This window comes from Anser brachyrhynchus (assembly GCF_964034855.1).
Source record: "Anser brachyrhynchus genome assembly, chromosome: 3".
Classification (NCBI taxonomy): domain Eukaryota; kingdom Metazoa; phylum Chordata; class Aves; order Anseriformes; family Anatidae; genus Anser; species Anser brachyrhynchus.
This window is the reverse complement of record NC_137696.1, coordinates 103,955,072-103,974,591: the sequence shown is the minus strand read 5'-3', so window position 1 is coordinate 103,974,591 and position 19,520 is coordinate 103,955,072. Positions and strand designations below refer to the sequence as shown.

General features: G+C 36.5%; 1 pseudogene across 1 annotated transcript; it reads right to left on the bottom strand.

The window, feature by feature from the left end:
- Positions 1–241: 241 nt before the first annotated feature.
- Positions 242–18,394, bottom strand: LOC308193668 (SPARC-like; annotated as a pseudogene). The gene is made up of 6 exons (XR_013956130.1): positions 18,335–18,394; positions 11,898–12,436; positions 9,774–9,811; positions 8,646–8,675; positions 2,091–2,245; positions 242–286 (listed from the first exon to the last, which is right to left on the bottom strand). The product of XR_013956130.1 is annotated as an SPARC-like (transcript).
- Positions 18,395–19,520: the final 1,126 nt, after the last annotated feature.

Sequence of the window (19,520 nt, the reverse complement as noted above, 5' to 3'; positions counted from 1 at the left end):
GAAGTCTCCAGTTAGTGGTTATCTTGCTGTGTGCTCATCTGAATCAAGCAAAACTGCAACACCTGCCATGAAAATCTGCCTGGACAAAAGTTTGCACCTGTCAAAACAGTGGATGAGTGTCCCCCTATTACAATATACAGTGTTAAAGTAAGCCCAAAGGCAAATATAGTAAGAACTTACAAATTTTTAGTTAAATTACTTGTTGTACCATCTGGATTTCAGCTGCCACAGTTCTCCATATTTTGCAGAAATCTGAAAGGCATTCTTTCTGTTGGCATGTGGACACCTAAAGTGGAATAAAGATTCTGTGTTTAAATACTTAAAAATATTCATCTCAAAGTATTTTTGATTGATAAAGGTGAAACTCGGCAACTTTCAGAGATGAGTAGGTATTACAGGATAGCATGAAGATGCTCTTTAGAGGGTATATTTATAAATCAGTTTCCTATCTTCAACTGTCAGGCAGTTAAAAGTCTTTTATTTAAAATAACTACTTAAGAAGATCATTCTAAAGATCATGGATCTGTTGAAAGACTTAAGGGTTCGCTTCTTGACTTGCAAAAAAAGTCAAATAATATTTTGTGCCTAGACTTTTAAGTTGAATCATAAAGCAACACTACACACCTTACCTTTATTGCTGCAGTTCACTTGTGGTTCTTAGCCTACAAGGTCCTGAACTTTTTGTATGCCTCTTCAGTCCTGGTTGCTCTACTCAGATCAGCAAAAATCAAGGTGCATGTTTGTGTGGATAAATATTGGCATATCCACATGTACATGTGCACTTTCTGTCAGTCTGTGTCATATGCAAACTACAAAATATTAGCATTGTATTGGTATCTGAGTGTGCCACCCATTTTGTAGATATGCTTTATGATACAGTCAAGTTTCATGAATACATAAAGGGATTTGTGAATAATAAACAATTTACAATAGAATATGAATAATACAAATCTTCAGAGAGTTAGGGCACATTTTTAAATAAACAACCTCTATATATTTATGCTATTTTTCTGGATTTACTCAATTCATATTTTCCAGTAGTTGTAGTCCAGTAGTACTAAGTAAAAACTCATTTAACATTCCTAAGTTGAAGCACACTTCTGAATATTGACCAGGAATGGCAAGAACTTGAAGTTCTTACAAACTAACAGAAAACCTGAAATACACAGAGTTATAAAGTCATGGTGAACAGCATAGGAAGTTTTATGTGATACTCATCTTACCTGGAGACAGATATCTAAGAAAGGCAGGTTCAATATCTTTCAGGATGATCCTCCCTCTTTTTAGCAATGACAGGTACTTTAAGAGTTTAATTTAAATCTGCATGACTCATTTTTAGAAAGCTGATATGATGTGAGATTAATACTTGCTTTAGTGGTAATTTGTACATCAAGCAAGAAGTCAAACATATCTTTATTTTGGCCCATTAAAGTGGTAGAAAACATTTAGGCTTTTAAATATTTCTGATGTAAATCAGATTAAAAGGATTTTAAAAAAATCTGTTAAATATGACTAATGAAGTTGTCATTTATCTGATTTGTAATGATTGTCATTATTTTTATATTACATATTGATTTTACAGCAATATTTGGTTATGTTTTCGTAGAAAGATGTCCGTTATTGACTTTCCTGCTTTTTGATGAAGTTGACATTTTGGCGTGTGATACTTTTTATTTGTTTCATTGACTTATGACATCATTCCTGACTAGTTTTTAGAAGTCAGTATCCCCACTAACAACACTTTAGTTTATGAAATTCCTCCCTGTTAGCACTGCAAGTTCTTCAGGACAGATATATTGCTCTTAAAGGTATATCAACAATAGGAAAAGATACTTTTGTAGCATGTCATGTAACTTAGGTATGTAAATACCACTCACTGAAAATCCTTCCTTCTGAATTATTTGCTTGTTTTCTCTGTCCTTCCAGAAAAGTCAGACTTAAGATTGATTTAAGATCTCTCTTCCAAATATTATTTTTAAAAGAATATATTATTGGCTTTTAATGAAAAGCACTTTATGCACTATGAAGGATCTAATAAATAAATAAATAAACACATACATATCTACTAATTGTTTTAGAATTTATTGTACCTTTCTTTTTCTTTCTTTTTTCTTTATTTACATTGGCAGAGTTAGACTTTGACAGAATTTAGATCAACCATATTGAATCAAATTATCTTCATCTGTGATGCCAGGATATGCACTCACATTCTCATTCACTGTCTTCAGCTGTGGTGAGCAGTAACCTATATGGATAGCAACAAGCAAAAAAGTAAATCTGAATTCTTAAACCACCGTATTTGCAAAATGGCTGTGTATTCAAGTCCAGTTGTTTTCATGAACAATTTCAGCAATTGAAATTACTCAGTGACAACTTGAATAATTACTGAAATACAAATCTCTTTCAGCCTATAGAGTACTTGGGAACAATTTTCAGTAACCATTTTACATATTTTGCATTCCAAATTTGCTGCTAATGTTGAGACACAAGACTGTTTTTATTGTATGGCTGGACGTTTTTCAAGCTAATAGAACATTTAAAAAGAAAAAAAATCTATTTTAGACATTTGCACTAATACAAACTGCACTGCCATGAATATTCATATTACCTTCTCTTTCTATGACATTTTTAGAACAAATATTGCCTGATAAAAATGTTTTGTAAAGAGAATCAAGGAGGTTAAAATGCCATCAAACAAACTTTGCAGAATTTTCTATCTATATAAGTTAACAATACTTTTCAACAACATTTGACTATAATTATAGGATTTCAGGATTTTGACTGAAGTATTTGATGTTATTTTTCGAAGTTTGTCCTCAACAGCTATTTCATTTGTGGCTTGGCTTTGGTCTATCTACCTACATTTCTATTTGTATTTTTGCATATTTTTATGTCTTCTACTACAGATTCAAATTAAGAAAATAGATATTATTTTACAAATTAGTTTGGAGTGTTTTAGACTATCTTGATTACTTTATCCTTTTTACTCACTTAGCTTTCTATATTTATTTGTCAAACAATGTTCTTTTAATATATGACATTCATAATATGGTTCACTCATATTTTTTTTTTTATAAACTCAATACTTTAATTTATAATTTGAATAATCACATGTATACATGAAGGGTTCGAAAAAGGAGGATGTGTTTCATGAAAAAGCAGAAATGTAGCTAGCTATGGATACTTAATTACTAATTTGGTTGAAAATACTTGCAGAAATCTCCAGTTCTATAAAACCCAATTATTCATGATTTTTACAAACTTTCACATCATATAGTCTAAAAGATTTTATTTTAAAATGAGCATGGTAGCTATCCAAGCAAGAGAAAAAAGGTCTTAAGAGATTCTTGGCAATAATCAAATGAATAATAATAATATATATATCTTTTTTTTCACCATGACTTCAGGCTGCTTACTAGGTTTTCAATCTATTTCTAACCAGCAATGAATTATCCTAGGGGGTCTTAATTTTGAGCTGAGTGACAAAACTTCCACCAATATAACTGCAGAATCACGTCAGAGGTCCTTCTTGCTTCTAGGCAGGAAGATATACACACTCGTATGTTTATGTGAGTTTATGTTTATGTTTATGTTTATGTCAGTGCAGCCGACAGAACTTCGGGTTTTTTGATCATGGGAAGGTCTACGTGACGCCAGGCCTGCTGTCACCAGATGGGATGCGCCTCTCTCAGAGAGGGGTAAGGATTTTGGCTCAGGAATTGGCAGAGCTGATAGATAGGGCTTTAAACTAGAGCTGAAGCGGGAAGGGGATAAAACCAGGCACGCCGGTGACGAGCTAAGGGATGGTGTGCTAGAATCAGAGGGACTGTGTGCCAGTGAGGTCCTTCGGTCAGCTCCACAAGGTGCTGCGTGTAGGGAAGCGCATTTGAAGTGCTTCTACACAAACGCATGCAGTATGAGGAATAAAATGGACGAGCTAGAAGTCTTGGCACAGTCCCACAGCTATGACATCATTGGCATAAGCGAAACCTGGTGGGATGAGTCCTGTGGCTGGTGAGCTGCAATAGATGGTTACAGGCTCTTCAGGAGGGACAGGCAGGGGTGGCGATGTATGTGAAGCATGGGCTGGATGGCGTGGAACTTCAAGTTGGTGATGGCAAAGTTGAGAGCCTCTGGGTAAGGATTAAGGGATGAACAAATAAAGGGGATGTCATTGTGGGAGTCTCTTACAGACCACCTGGCCAGAACGACAACGCCGATGAATTATTCTTTGCAGAACTAAGAGATGCCTTGAGATCAACTCCCCTTGTCCTTATGGGGGATTTCAACTTGCTAGACGTCAACTGGGATCAACACACGGCTGACACGAGCAAGTCCAGGTGGTTCATAAAGCACCTAGATGATAACTTCTTGGTGCAGGTGCTAAGGGAGCCAACTAGGAAAGGTGCCCTCCTTGATCTGTTGCTGGAGAACAGAGAGGGTCTTGTGGGGGACATGGCAATTGGCGGCCGTCTCGGTCATAGTGACCATGAAGTGGTTGAGTTTAGAATTTATGGTGACAGAAGGAAAACTGCCACCAAAACTTCAGCCCTGGATATGGGGAAAGCAGACTTCAGGCTGCTCAGGGAACTAGTCAGCAAGGTCCACTGGGAAACTGCTTTTGAAGGCATAGGCGTCCATCAGTGCTGGTCAATCTTTAAGCACTGCCTCCTAAAAGCACAAGATCAGGCTATTCCAAAATATCGGAAGGCAGGCAGGTGGGGCAGAAGGCCGGCCTGGCTGACTAGGGATCTTCTGCTGGAGCTTAGGCGGAAAAAGAAAGTGTACGGCTGCTGGAAGGAGGGTCAGGTGATGAGGAAGGAATACAGGGATGCTGTTCGTGTTTGTAGGGAGAAAATTCGCGGGGCCAAAGCCTAACTAGAGTTGAAGCTGGCCATGTCTGTGAGAGACAATAAAAAAGTTTTTTTTGATATTTTAACAGAAAAAGGAGAACCAAAGTAAACATAGGTCCGCTACTTGACAGGGAAGGTCTCCTCACAGACAATGACATAGGCAAAGCAGAGACGTTTAATGCCTTCTTCACCTCTGTCTTCAGTGCTGATGATGGGCTTCGGGACCCAGGGTGCCCTGAGCTGGAGGACCATGATGGTGGGAATGACAAACTCCCTACCGACCCTGAATGTGTGCGGGATTTGCTGCTCCACCTGGATCCATACAAGTCCATGGGTCCGGATGGGATCCATCCCAGGGTGCTTAAAGAGCTGGCTGACGTCGTCACGGGACCTCTCTCAATTATTTTTCAATGATCTTGGGAATCTGGAGAGGTCCCATTGGACTGGAAGCTGGCAAAAGTTGTGCCAATTTTCAAGAAGGGTAAGAAAGAGGACCCTAGCAATTACAGGCCTGTCAGTCTCACGTCAGTGCCTGGTAAAATTATGGAGAAGATGATTCTTGAAGTTATTGAGGCGCACCTGGGGGACAATGCAGTCATTGGTCCCAGCCAACATGGGTTCATGAGGGGTAGGTCCTGCCTAACAAATTTGATTTCCTTTTATGATAAGATCACCCATCTAGTCGATCAAGGGAAACCAGCTGATGTGATCTTTTTGGACTTCAGCAAGGCTTTTGACACGGTTTCCCATAGGATCCTACTGGACAAAATGTCCAGCATACAACTTAACAAAACCATCATATGATGGGTGAGCAATTGGCTGATGGGCAGGGCTCAAAGGGTTGTGGTTAATGGGGCCACATCTGGCTGGCGGATGGCCACTAGTGGGGTCCCTCAAGGCTCCATTTTAGGGCCAATCCTTTTCAATGTCTTTATAAATGATTTGGATGTAGGACTAGAAGGTGTTTTGAGCAAATTTGCCAACGACACCAAACTTGGAGGAGTTGTGGACTTGGATGAGGGTGGAAAGGCCTTGCAGAGAGATCTGGACAGATTGGAGAGCTGGGCGATCACCAACCACATGAAGTTTAACAAAGGCAAGTGCCGGGTCCTGCACCTGGGACAGGGCAACCCTGGCTATACGTACAGACTGGGCGATGAGATGCTGGAGAGCAGCCCCGCAGAGAGGGATCTGGGGGCTGTGGTTGACAGCAAATTGAATATGAGCCAGCAGTGTGCCCTGGCAGCCAGGAAGGCCAACTGTATCCTGGGATGCATCAAGCACGGCATTGCTAGTCAGTCGAGGGAGGTGACTGTCCCACACTACTCTGTGCTGGTGCGGCCTCACCTCGAGTACTGTGTGCAGTTCTGGGCACCACAGTACAAGAAGGACATTAAACTGTTGGAGAGTGTCCAGAGGAGGGCAATGAAGATGGTGAAGGGCCTAGAGGGGAAGACGTATGAGGAGTGGCTGAGGTCACAGGGCCTGTTCAGCCTGGAGAAGAGGAGGCTGAGGGGGGACCTCATCGCGGTCTACAACTTCCTCGCAAAGGGGAGTGGAGAGGCAGGTGACCTATTCACTGTAAACACCAGTGATAGGACCCGCGGGAACAGTGTTAAGCTGAGGCGGGGGAAGTTTAGGCTGGACATCAGGAAGAGGTTCTTCACCGAGAGGGTGGTTGCACACTGGAACAGGTTCCCCAGGGACGTAGTCACTGCACCAAGCCTGTCTGAATTTAAGAAGCGATTGGACTGTGCACTTAGTCACATGGTCTAAGCTTTGGGCAGACCTGTGCGGTGCCAGGAGTTGGACTAGATGATCCTTCTGGGTCCCTTCCAACTCAGGATATTCTATGACTCTATGATTCTAATCTTGAGCTGAGTGACAGGATATTCTATGACTCTATGATTCTAATCTTGAGCTGAGTGACAAAACTTCCACCAATATAACTGCAGAATCATGTCAGAGGTCCTTCTTGCTTCTAGGCAGGAAGATATATATACTTGTATGTTTATTTGAGTCTATGCTTATAAGAGCTCTAGTGATTAAGATAATTCAGTCTTTACAGACAACTTTAGCCAACTTTTGCCAACTTCAGCTTCAATTTTTGCCATTAGAAAATCTTTTCAAAATAATTGTTCTCAGTATTCCTTTCCTTTCCTTGTTAGGGTCACTGAGAAAGGATAGCTCCCTTCTTTACAGAATCCTGTTCTGCACCTGGCAACTATTATGTTAAGTCACACATATCTCTAGAAATATACTGCCCAAAGCAGTGGACCACTTCAGCTGAGGTGTTATAAGTATATAGCAGAGAATCAGGCTTTCATGTCCTTTTTTTTTTTTTTTCTTCTTATAGTCCCATTTGCTCATGAAAATACAATGCTTTTTCCTTTCACAATAGCACACAATTCTGTGTCCAGCTTGTGGCCTTGAGTAATACTTATTCTTTTGGAGTCATAACTGTGACTCGTATTTTTGTAGCAATGTATTCTTGCCTAACTAATATTAGTATCCTTTATTTGTCCCCATTGGACAACAAATTTAAGAAACATATGAAAATATTGAATAATACTAGACCTAGGGCAGAACCCTGGAAATCCGTACTTGATACAACCTTCATTTTGACAGAGAAACATTAATATTGTCTCTACTTCATATTATTTTCATCTAGATTATGTCTCACAAGGCTGCTTTTAAGAAGGTCTGTCAAAGCCTTACTAAGGTTAGGTTATATATAATCTGTTTTTTCTTCTCTTTTGACAAAGTTTTCTACTCTCTTCCAGAGAGAAATTATGTTTTGATTAACACAGTCTATTTGTAATAGATCCTTATTTGCTGTCAATAAGTCTTTATTTATATTTGCTATTAATAGTTGTTAAAGTTCCTAACTGAAGTAGAACTATGTTTTGAAAATTGTGCAGAACAGTGGTAAATATATTAATTAGTCTTCTTGTCATTTCCTAAGGTAGCTTTAACACTCTGCTAAATAGCAGACTGGCCCTTTCCTTTCTTTTTTTTTTTTTCCCTCTCACAAATGCACTTGAAATTCTCCTTGTCCTTTGCTAATTATGACTCTCATTTTCTGCCTCTGTGGTTCTCATTCTGTCCCTATATGCTCATGCAATACTTTCATCTTCATCCTTATTAGCCTGGCCTAGTTTCCACTTCCTTTTTGCTCATTTCTTTCTAAAATCCATGAAGTGTTGTTCATTTAGACAAGTAGGTCCCGTACGATATTTTGTGTCTTTCCTCTGCAGGGAAATAGTTTGTGCTTGAGCCTTTTAAGTGTTTCTTTAAAGAACTGCCAGAGTTTTAAAATATCATTTCTACTCAGACTAACCTCTCAGGATATGCAGTCCACCAATTCTTTGATGTTATTCAAGTCTTCTTTCCTGAAATCCATTGTTTTTATTTTGCACTTCTATTCCACTTCTATCCTACAAAATCTGCCTCATGATATTCCTTCCATTTCAACACTCTTTAGTATGAAAGGGAAAGGAAGCCTGGAAGATCTTCCCCTTTGATTATTATCTCCACCAACAAACAACTTGTTGGGTATCATCTTGCCTTTTTATTATTATTATTATTATTATTATTATTATTATTTACCAACAGGATGTCAGGCTATATGGGATTATGGGATACTAGGTCAACTCTGCCTATTTATTACAAAAAGCCTCACTCTGATTTTCTGGGTTTAATATAAATTTAACCTATAGCAGACTTCCTTGCTAGACAGAAGCTAAACTATTGTATTTGTAACCACCACCAAAGAATATTTCAGAGTTGTACCTGTTTTTGTATTCTGATCCTCAGAGTGATCTATAATATATAAGGAAACATTGCTTTATATTTTTAATATATTGTAATATATGTATTTTATATATTTTACAATATTCCATTTGTTTGTCCATTTTTAGCATGTCGTATGTTTTTCTAGTAATTTCCCAGTAATGTTTCAGCACTTTCCATAACCAGATTTTTAAGTAGTAGATCCTTACTCTGAGTACAGAGAAAGATGTCAGGGTCCTCTGTTTACTTCTAAACAACTTCTCTTAGTATGAAGTCATTTAAGATGCTTGGCAAGCCAAGCCTGTATGGTTCTTCTTGTCCCTTCTTTGGCCCTGTTTTGAATACTCATAATGCTTCTCAATGGGTTTAGTCTCCCATTTTTGTAGAGCTGGATATTTAGAACCATATATATATTTTATTGTTATGTTTGCATATTGCTGACAGAAACAAACAAACAAAAACCTGAAGCATTCTATTTCTAATGATCCAAATAAGATCTATTACTTAGATTTCTGAAACTTTTCCAGGTTTATGACCTGTACCCTTATGTTTCTATCATTAATACTAACAACACTGGAAATGATCCAAAGCCCATGAAAATAGCAGTAGGGGAAGAAAGAAATGAGAGGGACAGTGCCCCTATGTTGGCATTAAGTAGAAAAACCTCTAAGTGGGCAAGAAATCATGTACTTTCTTCAGGCTGTGGAACCTCTCTCTCATGAGACAATCACTGATATCACTGTTCTCTGATAATAGTAGAAAAGAAAAGAAAAGAAAAGAAAAGAAAAGAAAAGAAAAGAAAAGAAAAGAAAAGAAAAGAAAAGAAAGAAAAGAAAAGAAAAGAAAAGAAAAGAAAAGAAAAGAAAAGAAAAGAAAAGAAAAGAAAAGAAAAGAAAAGAAAAGAAAAGAAAAGAAAAGAAAAGAAAAGAAAAGAAAAGAAAAGAAAAGAAAAGAAAAGAAAAGAAAAGAAAAGAAAAGAAAAGAAAAGAAAAGAAAAGAAAAGAAAAGAGAAATTAAACCACCAACAAATTGTAATTCAGATAAAATTAGCATTAACCTACATTTCAGTGGAAAACTTCTGCTTTTCTTGTCCTTTTTACCAAAGATTTCAAGAAATGGTACACATACCTTTGTTACTTCTGTTAAGCAACCACAGGGAAGAAGCTCTGTAAACACAGGGATTTGCTGATAAGTACATTAAGAGAAGTCACTGTCTTTATTTGATAATAAATATTTCATAGGACATAATGTATAAATAACAGATATAACAGTCTTTAGACAATTCAAATAATTTGTGTAACAAAGCCACTGAGGTCAAGAATATTTCATGACCAATTTTGAAATTTACTTTGGTTGGAAACATAAGACTTATGCACTATACATTTTGATTTATTTAATAATAAATAAACTAATTAATAATAATAAAAGCATTTATTTCCAAGGAATGATAGCTACCTTCTTCATGTGTTCAAAAACTGCAAGAAATTGTGAATTGGTGTACAGGCTACAACTTTGGGTTTGTCTTTTGAATTGATCAAAATGTGGCTGATTTTTTTTTTTTTTTGAGAAAATAACTCCTCTAACATTCCTGAATACTTATAAGTCTTTAATTAAGCATACAAATCACAACAAGCCATTTTAATTTAATATTTTATATGACTCTGCTTTGGAGCTAAGTTCTTATTGATGTGAAAATTAAAAGCTATGTCAGTGACTTGTTACTTCATAGTATTAGTGAATGCTGTACGTCTATACACTGGAGCAAAATGATCAGTCACTGAGATTGATTTCACTGCCTGTACTATCTAAATGTGGGACACATGGTCTTACGCGGTGGTTAAGCCATTTCCATGGAGAGGTGGTGGAGAAAGACATCTAATAGATAATTCAGCACATCTCCCAGTAGATACTAAAAACAGATAAAACAAATTGTCCTCCAGGGATTCTTCTTTCTCCTTTAGCTCCAAACACAGCCTAGACTGCTGTTGGATGGCTTACTGTCCAGGCTTTCAATTTCCTTTGGTGCTGAGAAAGACAGTCTCCATAATTTGAGATTGTCAAGGCCAAACTGGCTAAAGCCTTGAGTATCCTGGTCTGACCCATGGATGACCCTTCTTTAAGCAGGACATTGGACTAAAGTTTTGTGATCCTGTGAGGCTAAAAATGCCTTGATAGCCTGTGTATGTAAGAAGTTCATAACACAAATGGACTACACAATACAAGTGGACCATAATACAAGTGGTTGGTATTTTTGAAAGACTTAATATTAGAATGTAGTCAACAGAAATATCGATCTTTTATTCATATCAATGTAAAAACTTGTATTTTCTTAATCATGGAAGATTAATTCCCATCATTGTTAGGAAATAAGTTTCATAAAGATACAGGGTAAATGCTAAAGGCTCCACAAATCTTTTTTAGTTCTGACAGGCAAAATTACAACAAGTAATGTGTCAGACAGATTTAGTTTGGCAGAAAATGTGTTGAAGCTGGTGGGACTTGTAAAATGAAATAGACTAAAAAAGGCTATCCTATCAAGTATGCTTTAAATTATAAAGACAAGAAGAGAATAATATATATACAAAAAAAAAAAAAAAAAAAAAATTGGAAGCAGTATAACAAATTAAAACAGATCATTTCTTAGATATCCTCAAATTTAGGTTTAGTCTTTGCATTTCCCTCCTCAGTTCTTCCTCATCCTGTATTTCAAGCATTTATCTTAAACTCTTCATGAGTTATATTCTTTAGCAAAACATCTCATTGTCAGACACAGAAATGTCAACCGAGAAAGATTATGTTTCAGGAGTCTTCAGTGCATGTTCATTTTCATCTCCTAACGATTTTCTATACTTTTTTTTTGCCTGCTAGTATAGTGCATTCAACTTTACCTCTGCACCTTTCCATATAAACATAAAATCATTCTGTTACCATTTCTGGAAGATTTCCATCTAGAATGGACAATTCAGCATCCCCGTTTTCAAAGTAGGGCTTTTGCACAGGTCATTCTAGTGCTTTGAATTTTATCAAGAACTGGCATAAAAGTAACAACAATAAGGCACACAAAAATCTGAGCATTCCAGAGAGGGGAAACAATGTCCACAATGTTTTCTAAACCAGGATGTAAACCTATTAAGTTACCTTATATGGAACTCTTCTTAGGTGATGCACAGCTATTTCTAGGGAGCCACTGAATTTCAAAATCAGGAGTGTTCTGCACAGCAATGACCCCAGATTTGTGTGGCTTTACCTTACTTTTAAAAGATAGGGCCTCCAGATGCTTCTCATTCTCATTGATCACCTTGAACTTCTGCTTCTCATTCAGCAGGTTGTTGTCCTCATTGCACTCATATAATAATCAGCACATTCTTAAGCCAGTCCTGCATGTGAAGGGGGAAGTTGGTTAGCTCTGTGTCTGGGCAGGCAGGGATGAATTTGCAAGGCCCAATGTAGTCCAGGTGCAGCTTGTGTGCCTTTTTGGTTCCCTCCAATGTATACTTAGTGTCAAAGAAATTGCAGGAGGAATCATAGGTCTTGTTGTTGGTACCACAGACCTTCTCGAAGATGCCAGCAGTAGCCAAGAAGCTGAAGGGGTCCTTGTACATGCACATGGCTGAGTTGTTGTCATCTAGCTTTCACACCATGCTGTGCTTGCAATGGTGGCTTTGGCAGGGGTTTTCTGTGATGATCTCCTCTATATCCTCTGTGGGTTCCTCAAACTCTCCTACGTCCACCTGGATGGGGTTTGCCCTCTGTGGCAGGATCTTCAGTGACCTCTGTCTTACTGAGCAGAGCTTCCAGGGACTGACGTTTCCTCAGTCCTACTGCTGAGCATTGGTCAGCAGTTGGTAATTGATTACATTATGCATCACTTCTTTTGCATATTTCTTTATCATAATATTTTTTATTATTATTTTCCCTTCCTCTTCTGTCCTATAAAATGTTCTTTATCTTAACTTATGAGTTTTACCTTTTTTTTCTCCCTGATTCTCTTCCCCATCCCACTGGGGGTGGGAGTGGAGGGTGGGGGTGGGAGAGGGGTGAGAGAATGGCTGTGTGGTGCTTAGCTGCCTGCCACGTTAAACCATGGTAGTATATAGAATTCTTATAGTATCACTGGGGACCACTCTATGTCCCCAGACACGATCAGATCTCTACTGGGCTCATGCTTTCCATTTGATAGCAGCAGCAAACATCAGGAACTGAAAGTCATTCACTTGGTGATTTCACTCACTAAGAAGCAGTCTGACTATCAATATCCAGCATTGAACCTTAAAGGCAATTTCTATTTATTCACTGTTTTGTAAGTGTTTATGGATCACATATTCCATCACCTATCTCTTTTTATGAGGAAAACAAACAAACAAACAAACAAAAAACCACAACCACAACACGTGTTTCTATGCAGTGGTTGTGCTCTTTATGTATACCCAATGTTATGCATTTCTATTATTGTGTTGTAATAGAAAACAAGGACAATGTTATAAATTCAGCAAAACAATGCTGGAATATAGGACCCTGGAGAACATGTGTGTTAACTTCTGGCAGAAACTAAAATGAGAAATACATATTGATCTTTTTGCTATGACCAAAGAATGCAAAGTGTACAAACAATGGAGGGAGAGTTGGATGTGTAGATCTTTCTTCTGTGGTATCACTTAATTTATGTAGTCAACACTCAAGCAGGAGACATCGGGTGACACGTTTTATGAAGGGTGTATCTCCACTGTTAAGGATAAAGTTTAGCTTCTCATTATGAACTTGATTGTTTAATCTTTCCATAAATTCCTCTAAAAGGGGCCATCACTGTGTTAAAATTATTCTCAAAAACCCTGAGCAAACAAAAAGCTCACCAAAACATCCAAAAAAAACCAAAAAACAAAAAACAACCAAACAAAAAACAACATTGACTGTGCTTGGGTCAGAATTTGACTAGTGTCTTTTCAAATATATCCCTGAAATTTTAATTTATAGGTTTTCTTTACCTCACACTTCTCCCTGAAAAATATCAGTCATTGTCTTAGTTAAACTCTTTGCCAGACTTTACTTCCTTGCAATTGTTTGGTGTAACATAATGGTGAAGATCTGCTGTGACCTTAACTCTCAAGAAAAATATTTCTGTTCAAGTCATTCTTTGAAAAAATTCAAAGCTTCTTGATTCACTGTATTAATTAAAACCTGTAGTTCCTTTAGCATCTCTTCTTACTACGAATTCCTCAACTGGACAATCACCAATTGTAAGTTTAAAGTGTATCTCTGTGTTGTGAGACATAGAAATAGAATGAAACTTCCCATATTTAGTAGACCTCTGATGACCCACAGACAAATCAATCAAGGTACTCAACTCTTCCTGATATTCTTCTGTATACCATAAAATCATAATGTACTTAAAGTCTAATGATTTTTTTTCAAGAAAATTCTTTTTGAGTCTGACTATTCTTTAGATGTAAAAAGTGACAAGTTGATTCAGCCTGAAGGATTAAAATGATTATGGCTTTAACTGAGCAAAGTTCCTATTTGAAAATGATAGTAGTTTTGTATTTTTACAGACTGCAACAGCTAAGGCAAGAACTAAAGTGTTACACTATGAAATTATTAATCTCATATATTTGTTTAATTTCTAAATACAAAAGCTTTCAGAACCATTTTTGTTAATAATAATATTTTTTACAGTATTTAACAGCACTGTGATTCTGCCTAAAGATCCAGGATATTACCATAATGGAAACATTTCATAATACTGAGAAGATATCTATTATGTAATTAAGCTTCATCTTATTCTCACCAAAAAATTTTCATTTGACCCAAGTTTAAGTAAACTGAAAGTATGTACGAGGATTTTTTTTCCTTCACTTTAATTACAGAAACATATTTTGATATATTATTTAAATGAGTTCCTTTAAGTGGGGTTTTATTGCCTCTCCAAAGAAAAGTTAATCAAGATAGTAGATTAATAAAAACCACCAATTTCACAGTTGATGATTTAAATAGTCAAACTAGGCTTTGTAGTAAAAAAATGCATATTTTGATTTTGTAAAGTGCTTCACCAAAAAAAAAAAAAGTAATGCGAATGACAATCCATTCATTCTAGCCAATACATTGGATATGGCAAATTTAGAAGACATTAAATAAATCTATAAACTTATTATAGATATGGTATGTTAATGTTGGGTATACAATAAAATCAGGGAAATTACTGGAGCAATAAAAATGATTGAATAAAGCAATTAGTCATTATGAAGCCAGAAATAAAGAACCAGATTGCTCTATAAATGTTAGATTAGTACTTTACTATTTTTCACAGTCTATGGAAAATATCTGGATGCTGATTTCCGTATCTGTTTGTTTGTTTATCTGATTTTTTCAGTCCTGCAATGAAAAGAATGCATCTAGCATTCTGGGTACAATCATGTAAAAAGCAAATTAATACAGTTCAGCCTCATTCACATCAAAGATCCTAAAAGCAAATTAAAAATAATAAAAATTATTCTTCCCACATTGTAGAGTATCCCTGTCAAACCTTAATAAAATGATGTGTTTTTGTGAGCACAGAAAGATATGATTCATTTTATAGCATGCTCTGAAAAACAATCAAACAAGAAAAATCCACCAGATTCCAGATGTTATGAACCAAGACAGGAAACAGTGGCAGAGATAGTGAAATGGCAATAAAAAGAGGCCAGTCACTTTCTCTTGTACATACTAAAGTTCAGGTCAGCTTTGTTTCATCTTAGAATCATAGAGGTGCAGCAGAGGGTGAAGGAAGGGTAAGTCTCTTATATGTGTGGATCTCCAGCCATTGTATATCTAAACCCAAATTGTAACATCAGCTTGGCAGCTCTGACAACAGCTAATACAAATTATAGTCTACAAATGTGATATGCTCATAAAGGGAAAACAAACAAACAAAAACACTATTTAGCAAATTACGCACTACAGTGCATCATATCTAGTACCAAAAGGTGTAGCACTCTTTCACTGCAGTAATATCACTTTACTCTTGAAATGCCAATTGTACGGATGAAACTGCAGGGCTGCCATCTAAAAGAAACTAGCCCAGAATTCAAGAAGTCCATAACTTATTTATTTTTTCATCCTGTCTGTACCATTTATATGATCACCTAGAAACAGCTGAAGTCATCTGGACTATGTGTATATTTCAAACTCCTTAAAATAAACTATGGACAATCCGTTCTGTTTCTGTTCCAGGTATCCCTTGCCTTTGAAAGTGTTTTTCCTAGGCAGCCCATTGTACATCAGGGTAGGTAAAGTCTCAGCTTGCTGGTCTTCATCCAAGTCTTAACCTTTCCCAAACCATGTAATATACAACATATGTATTGTAAGAAGGTACCTGTAGGTGATACCTAGAACAATGGAATACCTGTAGGAATAGAATAGAATTCCAGTAATAGATACCTAAAAAAATAGAAAGGTAAAACATCCTGAAAGTCTAGTTGTAGATCAGGAGTAAAAATTTATTTAAAAATAATCTTTAGATTGAAGTCCAACATGTTATTTTTGAACATCCAGTTTTAGTAAGAGCAGATGCACGATTCAGATCATGAACTGTCTGTGTATTCAAATTAATGAAGTAAGAGAAAAGAAAAATGAGATCATCATAAATGATGAAGTTAGCCATTCATTTAGTAAATACAAAATGAATTATTTTTATCTGGAATCCCAATGTGGCAGGAACAGGAAGGTTGCATTTTGTAATTTAAAGCTATTGTACATAGGTGTTCCAGTCTACAATAGCTAATTATTTCATGTAGTATTAGGTGGTTTGTTGGATATAATCAATATGGGGCATCTATAATTGTTTTTAAACATTAAAGCTTTTGACACTGTCTGCTATAAGATCCTCATAATGAAGCTGATGAAGGACTGGATAAGCAGACATCACTGATGATAGGCTGAAAAATGGATAAACAGGTCCAAAGGGTGGTGATAAGTGGGATGAAGCCTAGTTGAAGATCAGCAGTGTGTGCTAGGAATCAATATTGGGTGCAATCCTGTTCAATACCTTTATAATGATATGTGTGATGGGATAGGGTGCACCCTGAGCAAGATTGCTAATGATACAAAACTGGGAAAAGTGGCTGATACACCAGAGGTTTGTGTTGCCACACAGCGGGACCTGAACAGGCTGGAGAAATGGGCCAGTAGGAAACTTATGAAGTTGAGCAAGGAGAAGTGCAAAGTCCTGCACCTGGGCATGAATAACCCCAGGCATGAGAACAGGCTGGGGACCACCTAGTTAGGAAACATCGTTGCAGGAAAAACCCGGGGGTTCTGGTGGACACCAAATTGAACATGAGCCAGCAATGGGCCCTTGTGGCAAAGTAGGCTGATGGATATCCTGCACCACATTAGGCAAAGTATTGCCAGAAGGCTGAGAAAGGTGTCTCTTCCTTTCTAATCAGCACTGGTGAAGACACACCTAGGGTACTGTGTCCAGTTCTGGGCTCCCCAGAGTAAAAGATACAATGATGTCTCATTATATAATGACAGAGTCCAATAAAGGGCCAAGAAGATGATTAAGGGGGTGGAGTATTCCATGTATGAAGAAAGGCTGAGAGGTCTGGGACTGTTCAGACTAAAGAAGTGAACACTCAGGGGGAATGTTATCAATTCACGTAAGTACTTAATGGGAAGATGAAAAGAATATGGGGTCAGGCTATTTTCAGTGGTGTCAGTGAAAGAACAAGAAGCAATGGGCACACACAAACTGAATAGTAGGTTCAATCCGAACATTAGGAAACATTTTGTTACTGTAAGGGCTGCTGAGAAATGGAACAGATTAATGAGAGGTTGTGGGGTCTCCATTCTTGGAGATCTTTGAAAAACATCAGGATGTTGTCCTGGGCAGCCTGCTCTAGCTTTTTCTGCTTGAGCAGTGGGATTGGACCAGGTGACCTCCAGAGGTTCCTTTCAGCCTCAACAAATCCATAATTCTGTGATTGATATAAGGACTTTATTTATTTATTTATTTGCTTTATTTTCTAAGATATGAAGCATATTCTGTCAGTGCTTTCTCTAAATTGTACATTCAGCTATCTCCCTTGCATTTATTAGATCCTTTTCTAAGGTACCATGTACATTTTCAAGGGTTAGTCCCACAAAATATGGACCTGATATAAAGTTCATTGAAGACAGTAGGGCCCTAAGTGACCATGTAATCTCTTTTCCACACTTTTGTTCTACTCACTGAATATAATAGCATGAGAATAGTAAAAGAACAGAATGAAGACAAGGACAAAAAGATTATTTGGGCACTTGGGAGGTTAATACATGTGGTTCTGCTTTTTTTTCAGAAGCTAATACATAATTATTTTCTTCAATTAGATGAAATCAGTGAAAAAGCTTAACTAATCAATTACTGAAGAAACCTGAACTGGAAAAAAAAAAAAAAAAAAAGCCCTAAGGACCTTAATTTCACATAATTTAACAAGTTAAACAAAGACAAATGAATGCTAGTCATGTACCATGCGCTGTTAGAAAAAACTTTCTACTTTCAAAATCGTTCTGACTACACTTTTTCTACCATCATCACTTATTCCTTAATGAACATTTAGAAGACTTTTTTTTTTTTTTTCTGGTACTTGCGTTCTTCGTGCTATATATACAAAATCATCCTTTGGAAATTAAAGAAAAATAATTTGTATGTTTGAACAAAGTTGTCACTTCTGTACACTGTTAATAGTATCATCTTCTTCATTTAGTAATGGGCTTATGCCATTTCCAAGGTTCATTTAGTCATTTATTTATTTAAATAAATTACTTATTAAATAACTAGTTTTCTTTCTTCATATTTCTTTCTTTCTTTTTTCATATTCTGCTTTTTCTGCTGACTACAGTTTTTCTTATGCCGACTTTATTGTTCTTAGTAGTTTTCTGTAGTCCATACAGTATATGTGCAGATCTGTATTCTGATCTGTAAAGATCTGTATACAGTATTCTGTACTCTGTACAGTATCTCTGTACAGATCTGTAAATATGATCTGACTTACACTGATATTTTCCCACTTCTCTTTTCCCCCATTTGCTATAGATTTTTCTTGGTCATAACTGTTTGCTTCTCTTTAACAAAGGGCTAAAATAATGGCTAAGATAACAATGTCAAAAACTTTGTTAGGTAAAAATCTCTGTACAGATGCAAACTGTTGATATATAGCTTTACCACATCTCTTTCATAATATTTGTTGATCAGCAGGCTTCAGTGCTTTAATACTGGATTTCAAATTTTCTTGCTTGACTAGCTTGTGTCAGACTTAAGTTTAATAATACATACACATTTTTATTTTATTTTATTTTTAGTAATAAAAGTAATAAGTAATCCAGTTTCTATTTGTCTTTAAAATTTATATATTTTTACACGAGAAAAAATATTTTTTAAAAGTAAATATGATGAATTCTTGCATATGATTGCAGAACAGATTAATTAAAATGTTACTGGGGGCTGGCAAGGACCCCTTGAGAAAACAAAAAAATTTGTCACATTACATAAATACATCTTTTATCACAGTTTATTTTTTCATTAAAATCAATTACCATTTTGGATGTGTCTTTAAATCCTTGCATGACTTTTTCTGTCTTTGATAGCTCTTATGTATTTATGTGTTTCTATAATCTACAGTGCTATACTTTTTGTATATCTTCTTTCATATCTCTGCTGCACATATTTCAGAAAATAAAAGAATAAGGATACAATTATAAATTAATATATTGCTGCTTTCTGAAACAGTATGTTTCTAGCTAGATTAATTTTATACTATTTAATACTGCTGCTGGGGAAGCCTATATAATCTACCTGGAGGGATTTCAGTGATGTGAGTTACAGTATTCTCCACCTCAGAAGTTTGGCTAAGCTAGCTGAGA